This window comes from Rhamphochromis sp. 'chilingali' (assembly GCF_963969265.1).
Source record: "Rhamphochromis sp. 'chilingali' genome assembly, chromosome: 9".
In the NCBI taxonomy this organism is placed as follows: Eukaryota; Metazoa; Chordata; class Actinopteri; order Cichliformes; family Cichlidae; genus Rhamphochromis; species Rhamphochromis sp. 'chilingali'.
Genome location: NC_137936.1, coordinates 32,379,244 through 32,385,843, shown reverse-complemented (window position 1 = coordinate 32,385,843; position 6,600 = coordinate 32,379,244).

Below are 6,600 nucleotides of genomic sequence, written 5' to 3'. Positions count from 1 at the left end.
ACCATAATGAATTTAATGATTTAAAAATTCTAATATTCAAAAGTAGTTATGCCAAAAAATTTTAACACATGACAATATTTCCTTAAGCTTCCTGCCTTGACAGCAAACTTTGACTAAAAATAACTAAAGGTCTCCAGGCAAAATATACTAATATATAGGCCCACCACTATTTGACTTATGCTTAAGTAAATATATAGTTCATTGTAAAAATGAGAGAAAACCTATTCCAGAAAATAATTCCACTACAGAATAATCCTGCATGAGGATTTAATTTGTCATAGAGTGAGGGAGCAGCAACTTACTTGCTTCTACATATTCTACATACAATCATAAACACTTAATAAACATGCATACATTTGCATCAGATACTTAAGAGGTTTATGCGTTCACTCACATGGAAAAACGATACCACCGGCATAATTTATTGGCTGAGGTTAGACATGTCACTGGGTCAGGTCGAGGTCTGGAAAGGTCTTATGAAGACCACAAAAACTGCCTCTTGCTGTTTTTGGATGCTGTCAGCCAGCAAAAACAGTATTAGTTAATAGCAGTAGGCTCTTTCAGAAAACAAATTATGCACCTTGCGACAGTGCAAAAAATGTTCAGAATTGATTTGAGGAATATGACATTCAACAGATGCGGTGTCAATGCTCTTATGGAGCCACTTTTGCCTTCTGTTCCTTTGAAACTATTTTGACAAGTTACAAAACAAAAAATTATTTACTGTTATAGTACACTGGATAGGATAATTCCCTGAGAAAGAAAGTCACGACAAAAGAACATCAGACATTAGCAGCCTGCTACGACTTTGAATCACCTGGGAATTTCTCAGAGTGCATCTTCTCATATGTACTAATATCAGTGATTCCAACTTTGGGCCTTGCAGTTTTATGACTCTGTGCCAGCTTTTGTGGCACAAGGACACCTTAAGAGGTCTTTTGGAGTTCATGCCTCAGTGGTTCAGAGCTGTTTTGTCAGCACAAAGGGGAGCTACACGGACTTTTTTAACAACTTTTTTTTTTAACTCCAAGTAAAACACATCGCTATACAGTGCCTACCAAAATTTTTTATTGAATCCATATTAAATGAAAGGATGCCCCCCAGGTCATATATTAGATTTAACTTATTCTACATTATATAAAACTTCAGTAGCTGTTGAAAATATTCAGAATGAGAATCTCTGATTATATAAATTGTGTTTACAGTGTTTTGTTTTTTTCTCAAAAGTGTCAAAAAGAAAGCAAGGAGACATAAATAAATAAATGTATTTAGTTTTTCCCAGTGTTATATAGGCCATGCTTTGCAAGTGACCTATGGATTTCATTGCAGGCATAACATACTGTAAATGTATGTCAATAAGAAACTTGAATCAGCTTCTTTTAATATGAACATTTCTCATCTTGACACTTTAAATGAAAAAATTACAAAAATGCTTTCAGTCAAAGAGATGAAGAATAAAATCCACTGTGCTGATTCACGTGTCAAATAATCCATTGTATAAATCTATCACAAGCCATTATGATGCAGCAGTGTGATTTAGACAACTGAAGGTGTTTCTGTGCTAAACTGCAATGGAATGGACGGTGCCACAAAGGGAGAATTTTACATCAGAAAAAATGAAAGAAAGAAAAAAAAAAAACCTCAGCGCTGCAGTATGATTTTATTATTAGTATTGGTGACATGCCTGCAAACTGGTGCTTTACAGCAGTGTGCGTCTGTTTCTAATGGTCTGTCTGATAATTCACACTCCACTACTTTGTCTCCTTTCCACTCCATTTACCAAACATATCTACCTATTCTTTGATATTCCTGTCCTTCCTTTGAATCTCTTCTTGCATGCAACATTTTATCCTACTTTTAATCTTTTACATTTTATCTTGTAAACAAATAAATCAGTGTTGATCCATTTCTTGTCGTTGATTTGTCTTTTGAATGATTCATTGGTTTGTTAGCTTGCATGTTTTTGTGAACTGCAATAGACAGACTTCAAAGTTTTCTCCCAGTAAGCAGTCCAGTAAGCAGTATGGGTCAACAACTAGCCTTCATGTGACTAGTTTTACGTGGATAATTTTAATAGCGTTGGAACGTTTTGGAACTACAGGGAGTGCACCAGGAAAAGGTGCGATCTGGAAAGGTGATGGCCCCAATTCTTAAAAGAGGTAAGTGGCTGATGAGGTCTCTCCCTGTGTCAGATTCAATGCCCTGCCAGCTTTGCTACACCAAACCTAGGACTGTGGCCAGAGCAGCATGTAGTGTATGAATCAAAAAACATTATTAATACCTTTTGTTGTGAGAGTACTTGTAAACATGAAAGGCTTTTCTGGTTTTGTCCAGTTTTGTGCTCTGACTGTGTGAATGTAGCTTTGTATCTGTCATTTTGATTCTCAATTTTTGGCACAGTTGAATACATTGAAAAAGTGAGATTGTATTTACAACTTTAAATGAAATGATCACACAAGTTTGTGTTGAGAAATGTATTAAGATTTAGCCTCACTTCAAACCACTTGCACGTTCAACCAGAGAAGAGGAAGAAGAAGCTAAACGTCTTACTTTAAATCCAAAATAATTGAATTCATGCCTTTTACACTTTCCCAACCCTAAAGTGGTGCTCATCTTGTCCCCGTCACAGACTCAACAACATGGTAAACCCCATTTTGGTTTAAGTATACTTTCAAAGTATTACTTTACTGAAAATATACTAAGAGACATTGACCAGGCATCTGCTCTTAGCAAACTCTTCATCGCATCCAGAGAACTTGAGTTCTGCACAGTACATAGCATTACCTCTACTTGACTGCCAGTGAGATGCGTACACTCAGTAAATTAGTGGTACGGGTTTTGTATGCAATTTTGATACCTATGAGTACTCAGCCTTGTATTGTTTAATCACTGTAATCTGTTTCTGTCATTCAGGCTGTAAATTTTTGTATCATTCTTGTAACTGTGTAAATTGTTAAATCTATGAGGATAGAGGTAGGTGCAGTTGTATGGCTCTAGTATTGTCCAGTTAACAGATGGTTGAGCAGACATAGAACACATGTATGAGAGATGATACTGTTTTCATACATGTTAATTAACAATTTAGCAGGAATGGGAAATGGGCACATATGGCATGTCACTGTTGCGAGTTGATGTTAATCTGTCAGGAAAGCACCGTGAGTTCAAGTAGGATCACAAGGATGTGTGATTAAGCATAAAGTTTAATCTAATCCAATTAGATATGAATTAGGTGTGCGTAAGTCAGCCCATATGGAAAAGATATATATAAATCTTATAAAGTTTGTATCTGTCTTGTGTGAAACTTGTATGAAAAGCATATAAGTGTGAAAACAGATATAAGATCCCTTGAAAAATTATATAATGAAACTTGTATGTTTTGGATACTTACTAAAACAATGTATGAAAGTAATGCGAAAGTGGCCACTTTCATGAGTAATCACACATAAGTTCTTACTATTTCTTTTCCATATGGGAGGCTGTGGCAATTATGTATTACATCTTTCTTAAAGGAATACACAATTGCCACAGCGTGTACATTGTGTTTAAAGCTAATGTGTTTTTTGATCTTGTATGAGATCCCAGTGTATTATACTCCTAATTAACACAAATATCAAATCAGCCAGACGTGTTCAAGACTACCTGTTGAAGTTCAGCAGAATGTGGATGAAAGGTGATTTAAGTGACTTTGAATGTGTCATTGATGATGGTTCCAGACAGGGCAGTCTGAGTATTTCAGAAACTGCTGATCTACTGATTTTTCTGCACAACAGAGAAAATATCCAGGCAGCGGCAGTTTTATAAGTAAAAATGTCTTGTAAACACTCTTTACACTACTCATCTCTGAATAGACACGCTGAACCTTGATGTGGATGGGCTACAGCTGTATACGACCACACTGGGTACCATCACTGTCAGGAGAAAAATGAGAACATTTTACATCGCACAATAGAACATTGGAATTATGTTTCCTGGTCTGATGATGCTTGATTTCCACTACAAGAATCAAATTGGTTCGGTTACAACCCAGTAAAAGCAAAGTGTATCTGGTCTAAGTAAGAGTATAGATTGATCTGGCATGGGTAGGTGATATCAGGATTGTTTACCATATTTGTATTTGTAATCAAGTCAGTATGACCTTGTTCTTCAGAAAACATAAAACCAAACCTCTTGGAGTGTAGTTATATGTAGTTATTTAATTTATTCATATATGTCGTTCTTTATGCAACTTGGATGGATGTCATGCTCATTGATTTGGACTGAGTAGGCCACAGTCTTTTAGAACTAAAATTCTTTGAGGTCATCTGACTTGAGGCATGATCAGAGGCTCCTTTAGCATGACAGAGTTAGGTAGGGGTCGAGGTTAGTGTGACCTCTCTGGAATTCTCTGTTCATCATGTGTTTTGGCTGCTGAAGAAAGGTTTGGGATAACTGACATGTCTCTGTTTGCAGTCAAGGAACAATGTTAAAAACAAAAGGACAAAGTGTGTAAATCTTCTTTTTTTTTTTCATTTCATTTCCTTCCTCTTTGTATTTCCTTGGTCACTATCTCATCCATGAACTTTCAAATCCTGCTCCCTCTTCCCTTGCCCATCTCTCCCTTTTGGTCGTGGTAATAAACCCATAGACGTTTCTGTCATGCAACACTTTTGGCACTCATAAAGGTGCCACCTGTTGCTAGTGCATACCAGGACACTTGATGATACTAGTTAGGATACTGCAAACTTGGCGATACTCATTTACTGCCCCCACCCAGTATCCTTTTAGGGTAGCATTAGTTGAGTCAGTGATGCAAGTACTCCACTGTGCAGATATTCACTCTGAGAAATAGTAAGGATATTGATCAGCAGTTTGATACCAATGCACTTTACATCATGCGCTTCATGTTAAAGACTGCAGTCAAAGATTAAAAATAGGGCATTGTCTTTCATTTTTGTAGCACATTCATTCCACATTGAAGAAGATACTGTGAAATGTAGAATAGAAGACAAGAAACATGAAAGGATTTTCTGTGTGCTATAATTCTTAATATGGCCTATCTTTATGTTGGCTTTATAAGAACCTCTAGCAGTTGAATGACTTATTATATAAGAAGCATTTTTAGTGCAACTACAGTGCACAAGTATGTAACTATCACTCATTTCTCTATGTTTTACTTCCAAAGCCAGATGTTCTTGTAATTTTTTTCAAAATCGCCTTGAGCAGTAATTCTCTGGGCTTTCTGAAGGACTTTCAAAGCAAACATAACAGACAACTTGGGAAAGAACCAGTTTTGAATTGTATTGTTAGGCACATTCTTACTGGCAGGGTGTCCCAAAAAATGCACAATTTGTTCCAATTTCTTTTGTTTAATCTATGAAAAATGCCAAGGATAACACAGTTTGACAGTCATAAAATAGTAATTTTGCAACAACAAAGGGGTTAGCAAAGAGCAATTAGCTGAAAAGTTGGCGTATCTTGGCTCCTACCTCAAAGCACACTTCACGCTCTCGATCTTGCATGCTGCACAATAATGTTTAATATTTAGTATTTTCTTTTTTCTTTTTTCTTTCTCAACAGGTGATCCAGGTGATTGATATATGTAGTTTTTTTTTGTCTGCTTATTTTGTTGGTTTTTGTTTTTTGCCCTTTATCCCCTTCCCTGACTTGTGGTAGTAACCTCAGAATGATGCTGCTTAATCATACCTTATGTCATGGTAGGGGGGTTGGGTTGTTGACCCAGTGTTCTGTGTTTTGGACCTTTTATGTTTTGGAGCTTTACCAAACTACTGAAATTGTAGAGTTTTGTAATCCCTGGTAATTTCTCTGCTATATTATTAGAGGTCTCTAGTTTAGTTTTAAGTTACTTCATGGTTATCAGCTTATAGTCCCACTCCCTTTTTTCTGCTCTCTGTGTTTTGTTCCCTGTCTGTCATGTCTCTCGCCCTCTCTGTCGTTCGTCCCTGTTTCGTCTCTGTGCTCTGTGTCCATGTTCTTCTCCCTGTGTTTCCTTTGTCTCCCCCAGTCTGTCATGTGTTTCCATGTTTGTTTACCCCTGTCAAAGTGTCAAGTCTGCATGTCCTTGTCTTAGTTTTGGTGTGTGTGATACTCCCTGTCTTATTTAGACAGTCCCTAAACTCTTGTGCATTGCGTTCAGTTTCGCTTCCGCTGTCTCAGTATGCCTGATTTGGGTTAGTCTACTTTTCTGAGTCTTCTTTGGCCTTTTGTTTTCTATTCTTGTTTGTTTTTTCTCTCAGCCTAAATACTTTTGTTAAATAACACTTTTTGTTAAATAAACCTTATTTCCCATTCTTCTTTGTTTGAAAGTAAAAATGTAACTTAGTTAACCGTCATGATTACCTGCAAACACCTGTGATAGTTTTAGCAAAATAACCAAAATTACACACTTTTGCTACATTTCATAGTAATATTTCCAACACTTGAAAATCTAGGACCAAAAAAATTGTATTATATTATATTACATCACTGGGAAATAATGTATTTTTCGGACCATAAGGCACACCGGTTTATGAGGCGTTCTGTCGATGAACTGGTCTGTTTTCATACATAAGGTGGACCGGATTATAAGGCGCATTAAGTGAAACAAAACAGTCAGATAAGTCA